The sequence below is a fragment of the Melozone crissalis genome, unplaced genomic scaffold (assembly GCF_028551555.1).
Source record: "Melozone crissalis strain CALT ecotype California unplaced genomic scaffold, PUWL_Pcris_2 ptg000005l_1, whole genome shotgun sequence".
NCBI lineage: Eukaryota > Metazoa > Chordata > Aves > Passeriformes > Passerellidae > Melozone > Melozone crissalis.
The window spans coordinates 44,628,623-44,655,400 of record NW_026535783.1 but is presented as its reverse complement, the minus strand read 5'-3'; the positions used below and the strand labels follow the sequence as shown (position 1 = coordinate 44,655,400).

General features: G+C 35.3%; 1 protein-coding gene across 22 annotated transcripts in view; it reads right to left on the bottom strand.

Annotated features, from left to right (window-relative positions):
* PTPRD (protein tyrosine phosphatase receptor type D) overlaps positions 1 to 26,778 on the bottom strand; it is a 1,150,230-nt gene that overhangs the window by 430,307 nt on the left and 693,145 nt on the right. For all 22 annotated transcript variants that reach the window (XM_054282388.1, XM_054282398.1, XM_054282418.1 and 19 more), the window contains one exon: positions 15,771 to 15,814. The gene's annotated coding sequence lies outside the window, so the exon portion shown is untranslated. The remainder of the gene's footprint in view (positions 1 to 15,770; positions 15,815 to 26,778) is intronic.

Below are 26,778 nucleotides of genomic sequence, written 5' to 3'. Positions count from 1 at the left end.
TAATAAAAGTTTTCCTTTTCTCTACTTTCTACTTCTCCAGGGAGTTTGCATTTTATCTAGGTTTGGAACAGGAGATTCTGGACCAAAATAGCTATAATGTAGATGGGGACCTAGTTTCACAGGAATTTTGAGCACATAAATTAAAGCCTCTGTACTTAAAAAGCATGAGTATGCACAATTTGATATGAAACACCTAAAATCTCTGTATTTAAGGTAGAAATCCACCAATTCATTTAGTTAAAATAAGAACCAGTATGTATCCCTTTCAAAGATTTCTGGAATGGAGGTGTTTGAATAAACTCCCTCTAGGAATGAAACCAGTGGAAAAGGGACAGTGGGAAATGAGAACTGATGAAAACCTCTGCACCAGGGCACAGTGAGATGTTGTACAGAAATAATAGTCTACATAAGAAAAGAAGCAACAGGATTAAAGGACTCAAGGTGATCACTGTTACTCCTTAAGCTTCTTCCAAGATCCCTAAGTGCAGCTTCAGCTGAAACTGATAACTCCAAAATGGCCATTTTTATTTTATCTAGACAGTAAAAGCTTTTGAAGTCTGGGACACATTCTGTGCAATTTGTTTCTGTGAAACATGCTACAGTCTTGCGGGGTGTATTGGGCACGTGTCAATAGACGCACAAAAGCAGTTCCAGCTAATTGAGATGGTGTGAATAGATGCAGGAAAGCAGTTCCAGCTAATTGAGATGGTGCCGGTTGACAGGAAGTTAGCAAATATTACGCCCATCTACATAAGGGGCCGGAAGGAGGATGCAGGGAACTGCAGGTTTGTCAGTCTGACCTCATTCAGTGACAGGTAAGATCATGGAACAGATCATCTGCTATCAGGCAACATATGCAGGAAAAAAAAGACAATCAGGACCAGCTAGCAGGGATTTGAGATCAGCAGGTCCTGCTTGATCAACATGATGTCCTTTTGAGACATGGTGACCCACCTTGTGGATAAGGGAAAGGCTGTGGATGTGGTCTGTCAGGAATTTAGTGAAGCCTTTGACACTCTTTCCTACGACATTCTTCTGGAAAAAGACTGGTTGCACATAGTTTGGACTAGTGTAATCTAATGGGTAAAAATTGACTTGATGACTGGCCCAGAGAGTAGTAGTGAATACAGTGGGTAGCTGGTCACCAGTAGTGTTCCCCAGAGCTCAGTATCAGAACCAGTTCAGTTTAGTGTCTTAATTTACTGATCATTTGGGCAAGGGGCTTTAGTGACCCCTCAGTCAGTTTGCAGGTGATACCAAGCTGGTTAGAAATACTGATCGGCTGGAGGGTTGTAGAGTTGTGTAGGCTGAAAAGGAATCTGAAGGATTTTGAAATTCTGAAGGATTTCAGGCTGAAGGAATCTGTAGGAATCTGAAAAGGCTACATCAAGGAACCAAGGTCAGTTGTATGAAGTTTAGAATCATAGACTCAGAGAAAGGTTATGGTTGGAAGAGATCTCAAAGATCATGTGGTTCTAAGACTTCTGCAATGGGCAGGGACAGCTTCCACTGGACCGGCTCGCTCAGAGCCCCATCCAGCCTGGTTTTGAACACCTCCAGGGAGAGAGAGTACACAACCTCTCTAGGCAACCCTGTTTCAGTTTCCTTTCTATCCTCACAGTAAAGAATTTTTTCTTATGATCTAAGCTGAAACTGAATGGCCTCCTTCAGCTTGAGGCCATTCCTCTTGTCTTGTGACTACAAGCTCTTTTGGAAAGTTCTCTCCACCTTTCTCATAAACCCCCTTTAGGTAGTGGAAAGCTTCTAAAGTTGTCCCCAAAGCCTTTTCTTCTCCAGGCTGCATTGCCCCAACACTCTCAACCTTTCTTCTTAGGAGAGGTGTTCCAGCTTTGTGGTCAAATTAGTATCTCTCTTCTGGACTTGTTCCAACAGGCAATGTTTTCCTTGTGTTGGGGGCCCCAGAGCTGGGCACAATACTTCTAGAAGGGTCTCACAAAAGCAATGCAGAAGGGAAGAATCACCACTTTCAGTTTGCTTGTCACGGTTCTTGGCTCTTGGCTTTCTGGGATGTGGGTACACACTGTTGGCTCTTGTTGAGCTTCTTGTCAACAAATACCCTCAAGTCCTTCTTCTCGGGGCTGCTCTTTTTCCATTTTCTGCCCAGCCTGTACTTGTGCTTGGGATGTTTTTGATGGAGGTGCAGCACCTTGTACTTGGCCTTGCTGAACTTCTGGGGGTCACACAGGCCCATCTCTCAATCCTGCCAAGGTCCTGTCAAGGATGGCAGCCTGGCCCTTGGTGTTGACCTCACCAAACAGCTTTGTGTCATCAGCAAACTTGCTGATGCACTGAATCCCACTGTCCAGTTTGCATGAGAGATGTTAAAAAGTGCTAGTCTCAATACAGACCCCCGAGGAATCACCAACTGGATATCAGTCATTGACTAAAACTCTTCAATTTTTTTATCCCCTAAATGGTCCATCTGTCAAGTCCATGTCTCTCCCGTTTAGAAACAAGGTTGAGACATGGAACACTGTAATGATTTGTACTCTTCAGGTAGATGGCTTTTGTTACACCGCTGTCCGCCACTGCTGTATGAAATGGTGGCAATAGAAGGCCAACAAATTTGTCAGTTATGATTTGTCTTGTGAAGACATGTTGCCTCAGTTATCTCCTTGCTTTTCTTGTGTCTTAGCATAGTCTCCCAAAGGAGATCCCCTGTGATCTTGCCAGACACTGAGATGAGACAGACTGGCCTCTAGTTTCATGGATCTTCCTTTTTTCATTTTTAAAAATGGGTATTATATTTCTCCTTTTCCAGTCAGTGAGAATTTCACTGCAATGCAGAGACTTCTCAAATATGATGGCACAGTGGCATTGCCACTTCCTCAACCAGTTCCCTCTGAAGTCATAGATTTATTTCCTCAGTTCCCATGAACTTTGCAACTTCAGATTCCTTAAACAGTCTCCCAGCCCAGTCTTCTCGGACAGTAGATGGTTCTTCATTCCCCTAATCCCCTCCTTTCACCTTCCACATATGTGTGGTGTGGCTGGAGCACTTGCTGGTGAAGACTGTGGTAAAAAAGGTGTTGAGTCCCTTGGCCTCCGTCTCCTGGGTAACCAGGTCTCCTTCAGTCATCCTGAAAGGATTTGTGTTCAATACATTCAGCAAGACCAAGTGCTGGTTTCTGCTGCTGGGCCACTACAGTCCCAGGAGGTTGGGGGCAGAGTGGCTGGAAACCTGCTGAGTGGAAAAAGACCTGAGCATGTTTATCACCATGGCTGAACCCGAGCCAGTGTATGCCCAGTTGGGAAGGAGGGCCAGCAGCATCCTAGTTTGTACTAGGAATATTGGGGCCAGCAGGACCATGGTGGTGATTGTCACTTTGTGCTTGGCAATGGTGAGGCTGCACCTCAAGTGCTGCATCCCATTTTCTCACTACAAGAAAAACATTGAGCTTCTGGACTACATCCAGAGAAGGGCGATGAAGCTGGTATACTATGTAAAGGCTCAGAACATTATTGGCTCTAATAAAGTTCTGTGAGGAGTAAGTGAGGAGTGATTTAGCCTGGAGAAAATAATACCCTTATTGCTCTTCACAACTACCTGAAAGGAGGTTGTAGTGAGGAGGAGGTCAGTCTTACCTCATAAGAAATGAGTGATAGAAGAAGAGGAAATGGCCTCAAGTTGTGTCAGGGGAGATTTAGATTCGATATATATTAGGAAAAATTTCTTAACAAAAAGGATTGTCAAACATTGGCACAGGATGCCCAGGAGACTAGTTGAGTCTCCATCTCTCAAAATACTTAAAATATGTGCAGATGTAACACTTATGGATATGTTTTAATGGTGGTGTTGGCAGTGCTAGATTTATGGTTGAAATAATGATCACAGAAGTCTTTTCAACCCAGAGCTTTGCTATGACTCTGTGGTAGGATTTAGAACATGTGGGGCTGACTGAATATAGGAATAAGCCCTAGTCACAATACCAGCTGATTCTTTTGAATTTGCTGTAGTTTATACCATGCTGAAGTCTTGCTGTTGGTGGGGTTTTTTTCTTTCTCATTTTTTCTCATTGAAAGCAACTTGGAAGAAAAATGTGAGAAGAAAATGTCATTCATTAAAAAAAGTTGTTGGTTTAAAGAAAACATCATGTTCCACTGGCTTTAATGCATTATTTTGTTTTAAATTGGCATAAAATTATTCATTCTGCAAGTTTTTCACTTTCTCAATCCCAGAAAAATTACAGAAAACAATTCAATGTCTTAATAATGTATGTACTACATAAAGGCTCAGAACATTATTGGCTCTAATGAAAGAATAACTAATGAAATATAACTCCTTGTTTTTTGAGGGAACCTAAAGTAGAAAAGCTATTAGACTGTTAGAAAGAGAAATGACCTTTGATTTTAAGAACATGTAATTCTGTTTGTTTTAAAAGAATACAAATGCATCATTTTTCACTTTTTGGGTATTTATCTTGCCCTTTAAAGGCCAGCTGGAGAGTGGAGCAAAAGTTCATGCCTAAAATGAAATCTGAGTATCCAATATGAACCACACTTTCCCCTTGGCATTGATTTTGAAACAGAAAATATTAGAAAGCAACAACAACAACAAAAATCATCTGTGCCTATTGCCAGTATAAAGAAACAACAGAGGTGCACACACACACACACACACACACACACACACACACACACAAACGTGTATTTAACATGCCATAGATGTAGACTTGAATCTTCTTACTACCTTCTGATTCCCACAGACATAATTGGAAGACTGAGTATTGGGATGTTCAACACATAAAACACAATACTGAAAAGTTTTCTTGTTGTTCCATCAGCTGTCTAAGTAAATGTAATGGAGGATATAGAAACCCATATTTTTCTCCTCCTCCCTCACTTGTTGTCTCAAGACAATTCTGCCACAACAAGCTAGTCTTCCAAGCAAAAGCAGTTTAAGAAATATCCCACTCCTAATTTCTAAACAAAACAAAACAAAAAATGTCTTCGTTATGTATACTCTACCATGTAAATGTTAATAAAAATATTATTAGGAAAATCTGAGAATATTTTTGAGGAAATCAGAAAATTACTTCCTGGAGCTCAGCAGACTCTAGTCATATATTGACTTTCTGCTTTCAAATATAAGACGTTCAGATATTTCTCAACCTACTGCTTGAATTTCTGTTTTAAAAACATGCTTTGAAGAAGAGAGTTCCTAACTTAGTTTGGGAAAAAATATTGTTGGATGTATTTTATATTTAATCTTCAAAATGTGCTAACTTCTTGTGTTTCATGAAGTATTTTGAAATAGTGGCAGCAATAAGACAATTATATGTACTCCTAAGAATAAATAGTATGCTGACATACTCTAAAATGGAATATATGTACCTGAAAATTAAGAGCAGTTAGTACTGAATAATCAGAGAAGCAATTCCTTTAGGAGATGAAATTGTTTTCTGCAGCACAGTTATGAGACACTATGCTGATATGGATTACCAAATTGAATAAAAATATATGTATGATAAAGACTCTAATTCTGAAAATGTTTTTTAAATGAAGTTATAATTTTAAAAATACTGTGTTTAGGCAGGAAATATCATTCACATACATTGAATAAGCAAATGCTATGCAATTTTAAAATTCCATTTAATTCTACAAACTGTTTAACTGTTTGGACACGTGGAAGAAACTCAAACCCAAAAATTAGTTATACATCACTTAAGACTATTCCAATTTCAATGCTTATTTAATTTGGCATATGTACCAAATTATAATTATCAGTTGTAGCGCAATGTTGAGATATAATTTCTGCTGCGGTGCAGCATTTATTAAGCACTTGGACAAGGAACCTTTGCTCTAAGAAATGAGCTGCTCACACTGTAGCAATCACGACACCTGCATCTGCTTCACCCATCCTAATGCGGCCATAGCAGCACCAGGGAGCACGGGAGGTGCACAGAAGCCAGCTCTCATCTAGAAACAGTGTGCCTCTGCTAGCAAGGCACAGCCTGTAAGCTAACAAGCCCTGGCACTTTTCAGAGCTCAGTAGCTCAGGGGCAATGCTGCCTGAACATGCTATTCTGCTTCCATAGCCAAGCAAATTCACCAGTGTGTCTCTGCACCGTGCCCCGTGATGGATGCTTCTGCCAGTACAGGTATCTCTGATGCTGTGACCTACTGGGCACGGTAAACATGCCACCATTTTCGGGGGGGCTTTCACTGTGAAATAATTGTGCATTTATTTGAAGATGAGTAACTTACCTCTTTCAAGAAAGAAGTGTGTTTCATAATCATAACATGGCATCCAAAGCTATTTATTCATTCATATCAACACTGGCATGCATTTAAGGTTCAGCATCTGTGACTAAGTTTAAAGGACTGTTTTTACCACCATCTTATATCCTTTTTCCTAAAATTATGTGTTGTATGTGAGGTGTAATACCTGTCATGAAATTGAGACATTGAACATGAAGCAATCCTTCAAGTTCTTTCCTGAAACCCTTGCACTAATGTTAGCTTTGCTATAAATCTAGAAGGTCTGAATTCCCTATTAGATAAAATTGTTACTGGTAAATGCTTTAAAAAAAATGCAGGATATGGGGAAAAATCTTAAAGAATTGGATTCCTTCTTCTTTTATGGAAGATATTTTACAGAAAATCTACTAGAGATCCAGATTGAATTAAACAAAAGCAAGCAAGCTTGGTCCACTGAGTTTAGTACTTATGTATATAATTGTAATTAGGCACACACGTTGCTCTCAGACACATTTAATCAGTCTTTTAATGATTGATGCAAACAGTACAGTATTTCTTTAACTTCAGGGAAGTCTTCTGACATACTAACATCAATAATTAGAGGAGGTCAGAGCACAGGAAGTATTCCATATGACAAGTAGACATGCATAATTTATGGTGTAATACTGCTGTAGATGTAGTCCTCCAAATTCTGTGTGGATGATAACCATACTACGCTTGTATGGCTCCCCTGTTGCTAATATTAAGGTTGTGATTGTTTAGGAACTGAGGGCCATGCTTTTATTAAAAAATGAGTGACTGCCTTTCTTCTAATCATAGATGTGAATTGTTTCTTTATTTTTCATGAACATTCTCTTTCCTGTAAATAGAAAGTTTTGAGCTAAAACGTAAAATCATAATGAGAGTCAGAGATTAGAATTGGGTATGATACTGTCTTGCTAATTTTGAGGCTAAAACAAGTCACATATAATGGACCTAATACCTGACCACTTTCCTTTGGAGAACAATACATAAAATCTGCATTTTAAAATTAGTCACAGAAACCAAGTAAAAAGAAATTCTATGTGCATAAGAAGAAAAAAGTTAGTCTTACTGCCATTAATGGAAGAAATACATATTTTCAGTGGTATGGACATGTCCATCTCTTTCTGTATATGTTCTGAAATAGTGTAATTAAAAAGAAGGTAGCAGGAAAAAGGGAAGAAAGGGAAGGCATAGGTAATGACAGAAGAAGCTGCTTGTAAATGTGCATTAAATCTGGTAAATTTTTTTCCCCTGTGGCTCATAATTCAGTTTCAGGAACCATTCCCAACAGTAATGATAAACAGGATGTGGTCCTGAGTGGCACCAGGAGAACAAACATGATGTCATGAAATCACTGCTGCTTTGATTGTTCCTCATTGATTCACTAAAAGACTAATACCCCTGAGCCTCAAAGCCAAGCTGTGCAGCACAAGGGATGCAGAGGCTAGTGTATTTCCGACCTCTCCTCACAAAAAGTTAAAACAAAGAGCATGAGATCAACACAGCATAGCGCATAAGATTCTAGCTAATTGATTCTGAAATAATGCTAGATGTGAGACAACCAGCTGTCCTCCCTTTTGGCCCCTCTGAAGACAAACAAACCCAATTCCTGAAGTTTCACACCAGCAAATTTTATTGAAATCTATCTTGAAACTGTCTTGGTTCCTTCTCTTCAGTATTCACACTTCTGACCATTAAAAAGAAAAACACAGACACTAAAAAAAATACCCACTAATTTTTGTTTTTTGTTCGAATTTGATCGTTAATCTCTGCTTCATTTTATATCAAGCTTATATCTTGCCAATTGTATTTTTCTGAGTGGCGTTGGTCCCCTAAATGCATTTATAAGTAGTACATTTATTCAGTATGTATGTAAAGGATTTATTGACGTCTCAGCCTTTCTTTTAAGCAGTGTAATAAGCTATTACCTTTTAGGCTTATTGAAGAGACAGAATTTCTCCATTTTCCTGTATATGTTAAAGATTCTTTGACACTTTCATCTACTTCCTTTTTTTAGTCCACGTATTTATGTCATAATGGACAAAAAAATCTTGGCAGAAAATTGCACTTTGAAGGAATTGCTGGTTTATCTGAGTTACATAATTTAGAGGATAACTAATCCTAGTCCAGAGAAAGGAACATGTTTCATCTGTCTTGCACTAAAATATTCCAAAACATGTTTAGAGATAGAATGTATGGATAGAGATTAATGAAGTGAAATGGAACATTGGTTTTCCCAGCAGTTGACCCTAGTAGGGAAATTTTTTTCAGTAAAAATTAACTGGTGCTCCATAGGAGCACTTTATACAATTTTTCACACATTCAGAGTGAAAAATCAGAATGTAATGCTTAGATTTGAATCTTTAGAAGGTACTTTTTATTGTTTAAGTACTTCCTATCTCCTTTTGAAAACATTTAACCTGATCCATACCAGCAACATTAACCTTTTCATGTTTATGGGATTTCAGAATACTTCAGAATACACTCTACATAAATCATACATAAATCCTTGCCCTTTTCTTCAATTAATTAGATGCCTTTTTTTTTTTTTTTTTTTTTTTTTTTTTTTTTTTTTGTCCAGAAAAAATATAAGACCCTAAAAAGGGTGAATAGGTCTTCTCCTCTTGTTGCTTGGTTTCATATTATAGGGCTGGCAATTCTTCTCTCCTACATCAAGCAGACACTGTTAAATTGTTATGAAGAAATATTTAGTGATGAACTGCTCTTGAATGTACTGCTCTTGTATTGTGCTTCAGTGAACATTTTATCTCCTACAAAACTGGGACAAAGTGGTTACAGGAAGAAAAAAAGAATGGAAATCTGCATGAATAAATAGTGAAATCAGCACTAAATATATTATTAAGCAGTCTAATAATTATTAGTTTGGTAGCTGAGAAAAAGTCAGATGAACTAATGTATGTGATTATAGCAGGATAAAAAAATAATCCAATAGCAGCATCCAACTAGGGGAAACAATAAACTAAAACTTTAGGCATGTTATTAAGATGCACAGTGCCCACAGCAAGAGAACAGGACTTGCAACACTAATTGCTGGTGTCTAGACCATAATTTGGTTTTTAGTCCTTACAAGTTTAATCCATCCAAAAAAAGAAAATTGTAAAATAATGACAGGTTTAATAAAACTGGTATGGAATCAGTCCCAAACATGTTTAGATTCACAGCTTCAGCTAATTTTGCCTCATGTAAACAAAAAGGGAACATGTCAGTTTATTTCAAACCACTGGAAACTGCGTACTTTGTTTTGTCATTACACCATCAGCGCTGAAGCAGTCCTTAAACGGAGCATGAATTCAATTCACCCTCATTTAAAGTATCTCCAGGTCTACTTTAGTGCTTTTTTCCAGTTAATAAATGATAGAACTCAAATCCTGATATTCACTACAATAAAAGTTACACATTCCTACTTGAAGGAAAAGTAGGGAAATTCTCATCCCACTGTGAATTCAGTGCTACTTCTATGCAAGGAGGAAGGATTTACACTGAATTTAAATGTGGGCCAGGAGCACAGTCTCTCCCTTGGCTGTGTGGTCATATATTCAGAACGTGGAAATGAGAGTTAAAATGGCTAAAGACACAAGTTCCTGGTGCCTTTGTGCAGACTTAGACATGAAAAGGGGTTAGGTAAATGATTGCACGCTACACTACAGGGAATATGGCTTAACAGGCTAATCAGGAACAGAGGAAAGCACAAAACTTGCAGTTTGTTTTTGTTCTTGTGTACTTATTCGTATTTCAATTGACTTTGTGGTCTTTTCCAACGAATGTTGAGCATGATAAATCGCAAGCCCTTTCTTTTTAATGTATCAGTCTGAAGTACTTGCCTCCTCAGTTTCTAATAGATAAAACAGCCTCCTGTGAATTTCAAGAGAAGAGAAAACATCCTTTCTGTAGGAAGGTGGTACATTTCAGAGAGTCTTTTTAAATAGTGGATTTCCATTAACAATCTAGCTGACGACACAGGGAATAAACTATTGTGGCCTTTCATGTTTTCAAAATTTTGCTGTATTATTTTTAAGCAATAATGATAATTTGGTTCCTCCTGTTTTAGCAATCAGTGAAAAGGTTTTATAATTTCATTCCAGGATTGTCAAGTTAGTTCAAATTACACACAACAACAGTGTAAGAATTCTTTTAAAAGATTAAATATAATTCCATTATTCCATAATAACATTTCTGTATAAAATAAGTTGGAATTCTATAATTCAAACTTATTTTATACAGAAATGTTTGTACTGTTTTTACATGTAAAGGTAATTCACTTGAAAACTCTTGTAAATATTTTTATCTGAACTGGAAACATATCCTTTCTTGGCATTCCCAACTTATTTTTTTCTTTTTTTTTAGTAACACCTATAATAAGTTGTTCCTTCTGATGCAATAGAATTAGAATAAAAAATTTTCTGTCTGGAAAAAAGTCATTACTCATCATTCTACAATTTTTAGGTCATCATCAAATGTTATTCTTATATGCAAAAAAAATCCCCTATAAACCTCTTGCTACTTCATTAACACATGGTAGGTATAAAATTACAGAGGCTACTTGAAGAGTTTTTTCTCTTTGGTAGCTGTTAGATAGCCCAGTCCTGTAATCTTGGGAGCCTGATAATTTCTCTAGTAAATATTACCAGTTTTATCTATGATCTTCTTCACTGTAGATTTGAACGTGAAAGTAGTAAGTAAATTATATAAAATTATAAGTCTGATTCTGCCTTCTTAAATATTTGATGACAGGTTTATGTCTCAGTGAGTTGCAACAACTGCTTACCTTTTCTCAAAAATATTAACTTTTTTTCAAGCCAAAAAGATCCCTTATGACTCATTGGGCTTGAAAAAGTCATGCCCATTTCCTTTAACACTGTCCTGAGGTGTAATAGCTTTTAAGCTGAAAATGTTCTAAATAGAGCTCCTGAATATATCTTTTCCAATAATAGTTTCACTTAATGTCTTTCCATTAATTAATAAAATGAAAAAAATATTTAATCTGCATGAAAAAAAGATAAACCTTGCATTGTTATTTATTTTATTAATATTTGTTAAGGATGTACTACAGTATTGAATAGTATAATTTTCTTCTGAATATTGTTGATATAACATGGCAAAAAATAATGATTGAATTTAATAGAAAGATTGGATGATGTTTTCAATTCCAATTTTCAGTGTTTCACTTTATATAGGGGACAGCATTTTATTATACATGGGGCAGAGTTTCATATGATGAGAATTTCATCAGTCATTTTATGGGTTAATAGTGTTGGTAAAGGTAAGTCTGTACAAGAAGTCTACAGGGCTCAGAAATCTGATTAATTCTAGACAATCTTAACTCAAGAAGTAACCAGAAGAGATTAGTCTTGATCAGTAACCTACTAAATATTTTTCATAATTTCTAATGTCTTCTCAAGATAGATAACTAAGAAAGCTGGAAGAATCACATTTACTGTGACAACCTAGTAACATATGTTTTAAACACTGAAACTTCTGATTCATTAATTTATGGTACTTTTTTATTATTCGTTCATTTTACCTTTATATATATATATATATATAGTTGTATGTGTATTAATGGATAGTATTTTGTTCTGGAACAATTAGAACTTTTGTAAGTAGAAATAATTCAATGCATAGAACTAATTTGCATAGTAAAAATATCTCTCTTAAACCACTATCTTTTTTTGCTAATTCATGCACAGGCCAGACTTCCTATAATGTTTCTATGATTTATAGTTTTTATTGACTAAACTTCAACTAAATCTAAATCTAGATTTCAACTAGATAGGACAGAATTCCTCTCATCATACAATTTGCATAGTAATTTTGCTTGGATTCAGGAAAGACAAAAATTTCCTAGAAACCTGTCAGTTTTTATGAGATACATGACTCAATGTTTTAAGTGACTTCATGGCTGCAACAGAAGTATGAAAGGTTTCATATGTAGCAGGAAAATAAAAATGCATTACCTTAAAAATTCCCTGACATTTCACTAATGTTTTGTGAAGAAATTTAAAATGTGCTTTAGAAAGACTGAACATTTTTTTGTCATGAAGGATCCTAAAACAAATGACTCCATAAGCATTATTTATGGGTCTTTTTGAAATAAATAATTAGCTAACGAGATTTCAACTGACAAATATAGTTTATAGGTTATTTTACATACTTTTCATATGACTTCTGCCTTGGAAATACCACTATGTTTGTAGCATATATTGTTTGCCTTCCCTTCTACAGAGCTCAGACTTCGAGTATGCCCTCCCTTCCAGATTTTTGTTATAACATTGTTACACAATATTGTTGTATAATCAAAGATTGCTGCACTTTACACATCTCATTGTCCTTTGATCTTCAAAATCAGATTCTTCCTATATAATATGCACTTTACTGTAATAAATAAATTGCCTACTCTCAAGGGGAGCCACGTAGAAATAACTACTTCTGGAATTAACAGAGGGCCTTGCAGAATAAATAGCAAGTTGTCATGACACTGAATTTCAGTTTACAGCACTGACATAAGTGTTGATAAATTTTTTTCAATAATTTTGTTTAATTGGACTTAAAAATAAAATGTAAAAAAAATATTTGTAAATATGTTTCCTTTCAATATTAAGCTACAAACCATCTTTCTCTGTGGATCTTGCTCTTGTAAAAACATGTTGTCCTACATTGCCCTGCAGACTATTTAATAATGAAGCTTCGGTTACAGTCTATAAATGTTTCTAAGCAACCACAACCCACTTTAAATATGCTAGTCAATTAGCTCTAGACACTCTGTTTCAGTCTTTGTCTCTGTTATTTCTTTCTGGCTTGAAACATAAAAGACAGAGAGATAGAGGGAATATTTTAAAATAATACCTTGTACTGATCAAGGGTGATGCTGTTAAGTAGCACCTCTGCAGATAAACACAGACCTTGGGCAGCGCCTGTCCAGGACTATAGTGATATGTGTGCCCATCAATCCCTTATCAACATATAAGCCAGAAAGAACAGAAACTTATCTGGCTAATGCCAATAGGGAAAATAAAAATAAAAAAGAATGATAGGTGTTGATGACTGCGGGAAGAATAGCTTCTCCCATGTTACCCACTGTTTTCATTCTATGATTTTTAATATTTACTTCTTTCCACAATTAAAAAAACAAGCCAAGAAAAAGAAACCCCCCCAAAAAGATGAAAAACATATGAGTCTCCCGCTTAAAAAAAAAAAAATCCAATTCTTAGACATTTTCCTAAGAGAAGACTTTAAATAATTACTTTTCTACTCAAACATAGTACCAGTTGAATTTTGAACACAGAGGTATTTCTTAGTTGAATTGCCTAATCCCGTTAATCTGTTATTTTTTATATTTTTATCTTGTCATAATCATAAATTCCAGTTTTTTCCTAGAAGCACAACAACCTTTCTTACTTGGTATGTTCAGTTTTCCTAATTATCCTTTATTCTTTTCACTCCATATTATTGTCTGTAAACTTCTTAGTGAGGAATATCTGAGAAGAAAATTCTGGCTTAATTTCACTAAGTCTCTTATGGTTTAGAATCTCTCCCTCCATTGAGGCTGGTACAGAACATAGTTTGTATTTGCTGGGATTATGTGATATGATTTACCTAAGCAAAGATGAATTCTGCTGGAACTTCATACCTAACAAGTTTTTTCTGGACTTCTGGTATTGTCACTGTCATTTAACACAAGACTGAGAGTGAAATAAACCATAAAGAATCCATAAAAACAGGGAGGCTAGAGAGAGGCTAAGGTGTGTGTCTGATAACTTATTTAACTCCCTACCTATATTTTTGTGTTGCTTTCCAGTTGGTATCATATTCTATAAGCAGTAGCATAAAAGCAATAATGGTCAAATTTATAATTCAATAGCGCCCCTGGGGTATCAAGTAGCTAATAAAGGAAATTTTGGGAAATGTAAGAACAGTACAATTTTATAGTATTACTACCCTTAGGCATGTATTCACATGACTACTCCTTAAGGAGTTTCTGAAGCTAGAGGGATTATCAATGTATTTACATATTTATGGGACTTTTCTTCCTCGAGACTATGGTATATTTTTAATCCCAAATAACTTTCTGCAAGAAGTTTCAGATTTTCTCTACAAGCTGCATTTATTCTTAACTTTACTTCCATTTTTTCAGACTTTGGTTTTAGTACTGGCATAAAATATGAATGATTGGTTTCTTCTTTTACTCTTTACACCCCAGACATTATTTCTATAAACTTCTCTATGGTTTCCTCAGTTTATGTCTCTTCCAGACTGAAGCATGTTAGATATGTAGTCCTTACTCACATTCACTGCCTTACTATTTTTGATCCACCCTTTTTGTCATGCTCCTCATCTTGCCCTCTTTTTCATGTTGCTTTATTTACTTTAAAAATGAGCTATCTAACTCAGGATGAAAAATAATCACTTTCAAATTATGAGTGCTTGTGATATTAGGACTGCTTTTCTCAAGAAGTATAAATTCACATTTCCTGCATGCTGACTTTCACCTGACTATTACTCACTCACAGAATCATCTTAGTATTCTTCTATATTTACCCACATATTATTAATTGTCCTCTAAATAGCTTAACAATCCCAGGTATATAAGTGGTATTATTCTCGCTAGCTTTTTCAGCTTTTCTGTCACAGTTGTAAATTTATTAGGTTAAGGTGTGAAACTTGAAGATTACCCATGATTACAGAAATAATTGAGCTTTTATAGTGTGACCAACACCACCAAATTTCCTATACATTGTCATACATATATTTTATAGTATATAGAATGTAATATAAATTGCCAAACTTCCTGTACACATATAAAATAATCCCAATTTTTCTGTGATACTTTACTTGTCATAAATCATTTATCACTGGGGACTGACATACTTCAGTTTATGCCCTACCTTACTCATTAAAAAGAGAGGTCAGGTCATATGTACTTAGAAAACATATTACCTTATACAAAGTAGGTAGAAAAAGTAATAAAAGCTTGGCACCCCTTTCTCATATAGCTATACCTTGCAGAATATTTACAACAATCAGTGTATTGCTGTCCAGTCTTACTCAGCCTTTATAGGTAAGTATAATTCCTGGTACAAAGGCCAGTGTGAGATAGTACACAAAACAGAAGGCTAGAAATCCACAGTACCCTTTTTAGTTGCTTTTGCTAATCATTCAATGCATTTACTAAATTTCTATTTAATTCATAGCGCAATTTAGCAACCATGCTGAAGCAACCAGACTTTTTTTCCAAAACTTCAAAATCTGATCTATGATCTTACTCCCACACCTTAGGAGGTATCTATGCATTTATTACATAGTCTACTGATTCAATAATTATGTTCTATTTTATGACTAGGAGAAATTTGAATTTCAAACAGGATACGCTTTCCAAGATTTAATAAAAATTGCTAATTAGAAAGGTATTTGTGGTTTATAACAGGAAATCCAAACCAAAAGAATTTGTAGGCCTTACAGAAAAAAGACTATGACGATTTAGAAAGTTAGTAGATGTGAAATCTTACTTTGCACTTTTGTAGATTTTTCTGCTGTCCACTGAGTTCCTCACCTAAGGAAAAAAAAATAGGCAAAGTAAAACTTTGTGAAATGAATAATAAATTTTGTAGTTAGAGAATTTATACTAAAATTTGTCACAAGCAAGTTTATTTTTTATTAATTTTGAATCCAAGTGAAGAGAACATTCTGTACATTGAGTACTTAATCTCTAATAGGAAAAGATTTCTATGCAATTAAAAAGTACACATATTTTCTTAAGTTTCATTCTATATAACAGTAAATCCATATAATACAAAAGGCAAAAGAATTGTCCTTCAAATTATGACTTATAAAAAAATAAACAATCTTCTTCAGTGGACTGAAATAGATATTCACTTTCATTGTGGGAAGAGAAACAGAAAAAGATTTTATAGAATCAAGCGCTATTTTTAGATTTTTGAACGCAATCAATAAATATTTTCAATTTCAAATTAAGAAAATGAAAACACAAGAACCCAATTCAATACTTAGCTAATGTGATGAAAAACTTACAGACACTCCCTCTAAGTGGTATAAAGGCAGCTCTCAAAGGGAATTGCGTCTCAAAATGTGCTGCACTTTTCTAGAAAGCAGAACTATTTGCTTCCAAGGGATCTAACAATGATAGAGGGTTTGTCAAGTTCAAGGCAGTGGCAGAATGTCTTCAATTTAAATTTGTGTTCTGAAGTTCTAGCTGAAGATTTTAAAGCTAATATTCTGTGGCTTAATTAATTAGAAAACACTCATAGAATCATTATTTATGATGGAGAAATAGAAAAGGATTTTTATGTGGATCATGGTTTAGGGATGATGCTGCCCAATTTGATGACTCCACAAAGACTCTTCCAAACTAGACATCACTTGCTTGTTCCCCCTCTCCTTCCCATTTCCTCCTCCAGTTTGGAGTTAAGCATTGGAAACACTAAAAGTAAAGATCATTAGCTGAGATAAGAATAGTTTACTAGAAACAGCAGTGAGAAAAAACAAAAAGCAACAACAATCATATTAATAAAAGAAGTATACAAAAGAGAGAGTGATTCACATGCAAAAATGCTCACAATGGACCTGGAAACAATGAACAATGGCAGATGATGCCACCATGGTGGTTTTTGACAGGAAGCCACACTCTTCTTTTTGGAAGCCAGACAGAGTCCTATGCCCCCATGCACAAAACTAGGGCAATGAGTTTGCAAATAGCACAGATGGGGTCTTCTGTTAATGAGAAATCTTTCCTTGGTTATGTTTTCCACAGCAGAGGATTTATTCATCCTACCAAAGTTTTCTACCAAAATTTTTATTGTTATCTTACTCAGTCTTAAAAAAACCTGGGTAGAGAGAAGAGCTGTCACTTTAACGGTGATTTTGCTGAACATACTTCTGAGGCAACCAAATTTTTGAACTACTTATCTATTTAATGTAATTTACACAGAAACCAGCAGTTAATGGTTTTCCTTGGCAAACACATGCATATTCCAAATTAGAATATTAAGAAATTAAAATAATATTATAGGAACCTGGTCAGTGTGTGTTGAAGCCTGTGGAGAGAAGTGAAACTGATGTTGTGTTCTTGCAGAAGGCCTCTTTATGTACACTGCAAGGAAATCAGGTCTTTCTGTCTTCTCAGGCTACCTCTACTCTCCCATCTTGCAGGAATGGAGGATGGGCTGGCTTAGGTACACGTCATCCTCCTGGACCTTGTGCTGGAACCTTGCCCATAGCTGGGAAACAGAGGGTAGATCCTATGTACACCATGCTGACTTATCTATCTCATATTGTGCCCACAAAAAAGAAGAATGACCAGAAGAAATATGGTTAAAGCTAATTTTAATTCAGCTTACAGGACTACAGCAGGAGACACAAAAATGGAAGGTAATTCAAATCTAAGCATTTGTTCTCTGTGCAGCAGATGCCTCAGGGCCCAAGAGGAGACACTGCAACAATCAATACGTTTTTTTATTCTGTTTTTCCCATTGTACTTTCATTTTTGATGGAGGCGTCTGTGCCAGGCCAAGCTTGATAGAACAGCTTCACTGTTTGTTCATTTTAATCTGGCCCTGATTCTTGCTCTGGTTCATAGATCCTGAAGATAATCTGATTTTATGTCTCCACAGTACTTTTACTGTATTTTTGAAGACACCCAAGGGAACAATATTCTAAACTGGTACTAACAATTTATTATGATATATTTTATTCTCTTACACTTGGGAGTTTTTTGTTGTTGTTGTTTTTCGTTTGTGTTTGGGTTTTCTAAAAATTTTATGAGAAGGCACAGTGAGGTGACCTTAGAGACAGAACATGTAAAAGTTACTCTTCACAAAATATTGTTTGCAAGAGTGAAAAAAGCTCTTTTGGGAATGGGGAAACTGTGAATTTGTAGAGATGAGAAGAGTAAAAAAGTTAACACCACACCTAAGTAAATGTTTGGTTTGTTTTTGTTTTTTTTTTTGCATATCATCTATTCAGGAAGCATGTCAGCATGGCTCTGGATTTCAAAGCAGTTTCCACCCTCTTACCACATACTTCCAGGAGCTTTGTAGGAAAATGTATAATAAACAGCAGTTCCCATTTAAAGCTAAAACAGAGGTTTTTACTCTAGGTGCTCCTTTCGTCAGTAATTTCAACAAAAGACACAAAAATGTCAACCCTCCAAATACCTCCCTGCCCCTAACCTAAAGGGAGAATTTTGAAAATACTTAGATGAATGAATAATTTTTCACATGTGAATAGTCAAAGTGAAGTTCTACTGACAGGGTAAAAGACATAAATTATACATGATTTAGCTCCTTCAGTAAGCATTGAATGCAAGTGACCAACTGAGTGTTAAATATATTGAGCAAAGGAATGTCATTGTGCTCTAAGGCAATTTAGGACATGTATTTCCAAAAACATAACAATAAATAAAACAAGTGTATTTTAAGAAAGCTTCAGAGGAAAGGCATATTTTTAGAAAAGTAAATTACATATGCTCCTGTTGAATAAATAAAATATCTAATGGACAATCAGTGGGTACAACCTATATCGTACTTGACAGATGAAATGTAATTAAAATAAATGAAGAATTGTCCGCTACTGGAAAGTTTTCTGTTCCATTTTTAAGAATATTTTAACTACATCATTTCAGGTCTTCTGAGGACTTCTGCTGCTAAAGAGATAGGGTTTTGAATTTGCCCTTTGTATGTCAGCTTCATATGAAGTTCTTTCAGTGAATGATATAATGGTTTCCGTTTCTTGTTCTTCAATCTTTGCTTTCCCTTCTTCTCATATTTCAACAATTCCCTCCCTCTCTCTAGTCAAAGGAACCACCACTTAGAAATTCTTTGTTGGCTTTAAAGCAGACTGGTGTTTCCATTACTTTCCTTTTTGATTTTTTTTTTTAAATTAGGGGTTTTTATTTTATATCTTTTTCTTTTCCCTTATTTTAAGCCAGACACTGTCTTCAGTATCAAGGTACCTGTCTTCTTTAGCAGACCTCCTAACTCATTTTTCTTGGTCCCTCTTCCAATGACAATCTTTCACAGAAAAGCCAGTTTCCCTGAATCTTTATTATTTTTTATTTTATTTATAAATGAAAAAGCCTAAACATGCAGTTTCTATTCAAGCAATAACTTATGCAGTAGCGCTGCAACAAAGTCTGCAGCCTGGTACCAGTATTAGTTTTATCAGTTACAGCTCCACTGCTTTCAGTGGTATTGCACCTTTTGCCTGTTGGTCTACATATCAGTAAAATGTTTCCTCTGAGACAAAAGTAAGGAAGGTAGGAACATATTTTTATTTTTCATAATAGGTGATCAAGCAGCTGGCTTTTTTTGTATTTCGGCAGAAGAAACAGCTTACCTAATGCAAATGCACAATTACACTGAGGGCTAGTACAGGATGAGTGTGCCGCACATTTGGAACACAGTCTTTCTCAACAGTGATGCTATGAAACATTTATGAACGCTGAAGTCTATACACATCAGCAAGCCTGCTAAAATTGAAAAGAGCTCCTTACTCATGCAAAAATAAGCAGATGCTTAAGTGTTTGCAGGAACAAGTTTTAATTTCTCTCCATGGATGTTGGACAGATCCTTTGCACAGGGATGAACTTCAGTCAATAAAATGATTAACAACAGTAACACACACTGCAAGGAAGTGTATCCACTCCAGAAAAAATAATTTAAGTAGTGTTAGCTGGGGTATGATCTGTGACATGTAAAATCTTAAGTCTCTCGAGATATATTGCATTTTAGAACAATGTCTGCAAATATTTTACAGCAATGACTCGTTTTCCTTTCTTGTGTAGGACATATCAAGACATTTCCACCTAATAAAGGTTACTATTTTGTTCGTTTCCTCAAAAAAAAAAAGTATTGTCCATGTTTTCCTTTTAAAAGGAAAGGAAATAATCTCTATTTACTTCTACATTTTCTTATCGTGCTATTTTCTCTGACTAATTTCCGGTGTTTTGATCTACCCCAAGTCTGGCTATTAGAAGAGAAATCTCAGACCTATTTTTGAATATTCTTCCTAATTTGCAAAATTATTTGTAATTGAAGACATGCATAAATAAATCTGTATCCTAATTTATTAGTCTATCTAGACATTGCCATATTCATGATATTGGCATTTCAATATTTCATTTTGACTTTGCAAACTCATTAAATGCTTTTAAAAATCTGAATTACAATATTCACCATTCTTCTGTTAGTGTAGAGAAGTCATAGGATTGGTTCCAAATTTACTAAATGCCATGGATGAATTTTCCTGAGCCCCATTATGTGGTTTGAATCAGTCCATTACCTAGAACCAGAAATTAATTTAAAATATGATTTTTATTTCATACCTATTCCAGAAACCCCTGTATAAATAATAGCTTTACAATTTTTCTGTGATGAAAGCCTGACTCCTTTCTACCTGTTTTTCCCCAAGGGAATAAACTGGTTACTCATGCAATAGAACTTCTTTCTAACATATTCTTAAAAGATAAAGTAATCACATTAAATTTTTAATGTGGTCTCTCATTTCTGTATGTGGTGCTTGAACATCTCTGCAATTTCTATTTCTTACGATAAAATACTATTTTATTGTGTCTTAACTTGTCTTTACAGCCAAAAAAGGGATTACAAGATACCTTTTACTCATTTCTTATGAAAAAATGATATGGAAAATGTTTATTTTTGGTACTCTGAAGGTAAAATAAATGTAAAGGGCTTACAAAAAGAACAAAGGTACCAGTGGGCTCTGTGGTAATAAGACATACTAAACTTTGATTTCTTCATTAAGAGTTCCAGTGTTACGTTTCCCAATATATTGAACAGTTCTGTTGATTATCTAAAGTCTGTGAAATCTGAAAATATATTTATATGTGCTCATAATTTTACATGCTGCTATGAGATATATACTTGCTGTTTCATCTGGAAAACTTAATGTAGTAACATGATGTTAGGACATGACCGGGTATATTAAAATTTACACAGAACTCTAAAAATTTTCACAGAACTGCCATTCTAGAAATCACATTCTTGTCTGATACACTAACAGAATTTTCATGCCTCTGCCTCAAAAAGAATAGCACACAAAGAGTATACGAGTAACTGAAAGATAATAATATTTATAATAGACAATTTATTTCACCACATTTTGTCATATATTTTCTTGTTCAAGCAAGACAGATTTTTAGGTTTTGAGTTGGTTTGGGGTTTTGTTTTAGTGTTGGTGATTTTTTGTTTGTTTTTGTTTTGTTGTTGTTATTGTTTTTCATTGTGCTTATTGTTGCTCTGAGGCTATTTTATAATCTGGAGGACCTTGTTTTTAATAAGCTGAAATTGAGTTTAGTTAAGTGGAAATACACCATGGGAAGTGAAGAAATTTCAAAACATACCCATGACAACAATAAGAAATGTCCTCTGTGTCTAGTTGCTGAGGCAGAAAGGATATGTAGAAATAATTGTATAAGCAGAAAAAATTGTATACCTTTACAATGTGCACATTGTATAAAAGAAGATAATTTGCAGTTAAGATTTAGGACAGATCAGTGCTTCATGATGACATAAATAATATTACTTAGTGTGTGGGCAAGTCCTAAGTCACAACATTAAAGAGACTGATCAGCAAAACAACCAGAAAACTCATTGTGTTTGTGGGTCAGATTACTTATATCCATAAAATCCCAAGCTTCCTCTGAGCATGTAAAATTATTTTGTTGCTTAAAAACCCATACGGAGATAAAAAGACTGTGTGAACAAAATTCAGCACTAAAAATTGGAAAAAGGGACAAAGTTCACATCCAATGCAGCCCATTAAACTGCTTGGGGAGGGGAAGGAGGCAGGGGAAGAGAGGAACAGATAGTTTGTTATTGCAATTCAATAAGGAAACACATAGTAAAAATTAGAAGACACAAATAGAACTAGCAAGCTTTGTGATCATTCACATTGCTTCCCTTTTCTTCTCCCCTTTTTGTCACTCGAATTCTATGATATACACAAATATATTCTAACTTAATCAATCTCCTTAAGATTGCAAAGTGGGATAATACTCCTTTAATTATTCACACATGGAGTCCAGAAGGCTCTTTAAACAGAAAAGTGAGAAATTTAACTATTTCAATGTAGTGAGATACTTGTAGAAAACAAAATTTATACAATATGCTAACACTTAGAGGAACCACTGCCAGACAATAATCCCCACAAGATCTGCTACACTACAGATCCAATAACAGCCAAAGTGGATATTTATCATAAGATACCTACCATGATTTCAGCTGATGCTTCTCTACCAAAGGGTAAGTAAATGGAATACATATGAATGGGGATAAAATAGCAGTGGAGTCTTTCTACTGCCTTCAGGGACAAATTATTTTCCCCTCAAATATTCCAGTAGAGGAATATGTAGGCCCTTATTATCAAAACAATATAAAGTCTTGCTTAGACAGGATACAAGAAGTTTGATGGATGAACACAATGATTTTTGTACATTTATAGTACTAATAAAAATTTCTGAAATAGCAGTTATATACTAGTATATATGAAGAAGTAGAAGAATAACATTAAATTACAGCTGTACTGTCTTAATTTTCATGGCTTTTAAGCCATGAAATACTGCGTAGATTTAGAGCACTGCTGTGCAATATTGAATTCTGCCATTTATCTTAAACTAGAAATAAGTGAAACACTGAATATCATTAAAGTTAATAAGGGAATCATCTTAGTTGTTCTCAAGAGGTAATTTTGAACAGCAACCCCCCCCCCCCCCCCCCCAAACGGAGTTTATATTCAGAGTTGCTAGGGAATTAAATGAAATGGTTGCCAAGGTGAAATAATATATGAAAATTCCTGACATACATTATCCAAAGGTTTCTGTAGTCTGATCTTCCATTTTGGCTCAATGTTACCAGTAGTTTGAATACAGACATACTGTTGCTAAGGACTGATGCTGTTGCCAGGTGGAAATAGCCCATATTAACCTGCCACAAATATCTAAATATGTTGATAGAAGTGTGCTGATAAAAGATAGGAGAAACATGTCTTGGAAAATTGGATGATCTATTATTTCTTATCCATGACATAACAGTGAAGTGACTTTTCTTACTCTTTGTGCACATGAACTCTAACCTATTAAAGTATCAGTAAAGTACCCAACAATAATGATAATATTATTAAATGAACATTGTGTTCTATAGAATATAAATCTTAATCAGGCATTTAATGTAACCTATAAAATTGTTACTGAGGGGATGTAACTGAAGTCAGATAGTGTGTAATTCAGACTAGCAAAGACATATGATCATTGCTTCTGGATCATGGATTCTTTCAAGCCATTCTTTCTTCTTAAATGTTATGAAATTTGAGCACCATTATCTCAAAGCAACTAAGAATATGCTTGAAGTAATATGATGAAATAGATACTTTGAATGAAAATGAACAGGTGCTTTACAGCACAGTTGCTGTGTGTCACATAGGTAACAGGCAGCTTTTTAAAATGCTGGCTAAATTGCAGTCTAATGCCTTTCTGGCAATTTGCATAGTATTGCCAATAATATTTTGTAGTATAATATTGCTTGTAAAATCTTAGCCATTTCAGGAAGCAGCTCCGTGTTTATCAATCAAATAAAGAAAGGAGATCAGCAGAAGCTGTCAGACAGAAATATCCACACAGGAGTGCTTGAGAAACAGTTACAGTATCCTGTCTGGGTAAAGACAACTACTGCACACTACATACATATAATTCTAGCTTTCATTTGTCAGTAGTGAGTACAGAGCACTGACCTACATTACGCTACAGAAAAATGGATTGTATTTGATGAAATTACACATTTTGAGAAAATAGTTTACTCAAGGGTAATGTGTGAGTGGCAAAGTCACAGTGTTCAGCCGCAGTTTTCTCCTTCTTCAGAACTCTTCCTAAAAGACATTTAACCATCTTCTACATCTTTCAAGGCAGCTTTGTTCTTGCTTTTGCCAGACTTTAAAAGAGAATTGTAAAAAGTCACTTAAGAGTATGATCTTTACAAACATCTGTTTGCTGTTCTACCCAAACTCAGAAGTAACTCTTGAAGTTGCAAAAGCTATGAAAGCACATGACTGCTCTTCTGTTGTGGAAGTTTCTGTCTGTATGCTTAGCTTTGACTGACACATAATTTCTTCTCTGGACCCCAATCTATTTTCTGCCTCACTAAACTTACAAAACTCTGCATAAATTGTTCTTTTCAGCTTGTTCTGTAATCCTATGAATACACAGTCTTCCTGTTCATCCCTTCAGTCACTAAGTGCCAGCTGTTGGGTCCTGGAAACAGTTTTATTTATGTGAAATAAAAAAGTGGGAAAAAAAAAAAGCATGTGATCAGAAAGCTATGAAGACAACAAGAATGTGCTGAAATATCCAATCAGAATGTTTGAGTCAAGCCAAAGAAATTATTATGGTTTCCATCAATCAACATATGAACAAACTTAGACTATATAAGTTTTACATGGAAAGATAAAACTCTGAGTCATTTCAGTCTATAAACTAATCCCTTTTTGACTGTTCTCTTGAGCATGAAACAGAGGTCATGCTGAGAAATTAAAAAAAAAAACACCTCTGTGGAATGAACATAAATAATTATCTTGATATATTCTGCCGTATTGCATCTGTCAAAAATGTCCTTCTTTTTAATGGGAAATACACAACACCCCATGTGTGCCCCCATCATATTTTCACAAGTTATAAAGCATGTGTGCATTTTTGGTAATTGGAATGGGAGTATTTATGTATTTTATCCAAAGGCTATTAATATGTACATATATAATTAGCACTGAGTAACTCATTATACGAATTACAATGACTTCCAGGAGGCACTGCCTCCAAAGTGACAGAGAGAGACAGAGCTGGTCTTATGGAGATGCAATGGGAAAAAGGTTCAGCTTCACATGGATCTGTGCTCCCCCTGCAGAGCTTTGAAGTTGCATGAATAAATATGATATGGATGGGAATGACACTACTGGGTAGTGGTGCATTATTGTCCTTACTGATGAGCTACATACTCCTTGCTGTTTTCTGTAAGAAAGACAGCAGGTCTTTGCAACATACACAGCAGCAATGGTATCTCCTGCCAAAATTCTTTGCATTTGAAGACTATGCAAAGGTCGAAAACACATGAGAAAAGATAGATCTCTTTTGAGAGTCTATCATGGGTATCTGTTTTGGTAAGAAACAATATTATTGACTGTACTGTCTTGTACAAAAGGTGTCACCTTTCCTTTCAGCTCAGCTTGTTTTTCCCACGTAACAGCTCTGTAGTGCAGAAGAGTGGTCCACATATCACCTCACTATGTGCTGTCCAGCCCCTGCTATCTGCTGACTGGGGTAAAGAAAACTTGCTGACCTTTTTTACACATAGTATGTGAAACCTCAGACTTCTTCCCTATCACTAATTGTGTTTGACCTGTCACTGTTTTTCAAGACCAGAGAAGTAGCAAATCTGGCATGGCTTAAAGGGTAGCCTGATTCTTGAGAAGATCCACTTTTTCCTCACTAGTTTTCTTGGAAACAGCTGATTCTGAGCAAAGACCAGAAGTGGTGCATGTAGCTAAGGAGACTGGAAAATCCAGAAAGGCTTCTGAATTGCTAGGAGGAAGTGGGTACTTGTTTTGGAGACCTAGGTAGTTACACATGACCAAACACAAGTCACATTTACAGTGTCATGTGCTACAATTTCTCCACTGCTAATAAACTGGATCACTTCAGGTAACATCTTGAAATTCTGGTAACTTCTGGAGTCTGTGTCAAGCCTTCTGTGTTGACTTTTAGAGGTCACTAGCCTGCTCAAGAGTGAGAGAGAAGTGGTGCTTTAAACTCAAAATAGTTGTAACTTACCATGAGAAAAATAAACCAAATTAAACAGAGCACTCCTGCTGTGTTCTTCTATCTTTAATCTCTGTGCCATCATACATTATGCCTTTGTGTTATCTAAAATGAGGTCTGATTGAATTTAAAAATTCTGCAGTAACTCGTTGGTGTAGTTGTTTGTTGTGCTAAGAGTAACATTGCAAATAAGAGTTATAAATAACAATATTGCAATGAATACAGAAGTCTGCTAAAGAAAAGTACCAGAGACCCCAAGAGATACAACAGAATGATAAAACATCTGGAATAATCTCATCATCTGAAATAATCTTATCCTACAGATAATTTTAGTATTTCTGTAGAGAAAGAGTTTACTATTCTGTATATATATATATCTATTAGTATTCGCATGTAAGTTTTAGTATAATTTTAGAATTTGCTGATCAGAGAGAGAAACAAAACTACTATTTAATGAGAAAATTGGTTAGCAAGATCCACTAATAAAATAAAAACCTTTGCATCTGTTTGATTTTTTTACTGGAGAAGCTTGGATGATGGGATACAAAAACATAATAAAGTCTACCCTTTAATTCAGAGAACTCTGAGAACATCTAGGATTCATCCAGGTAGTCAAAACCCATATGTACTGCCACAAGGGCTAAGCTAATTAGGAAATCTCTTAATTTCTTATAAGAGTT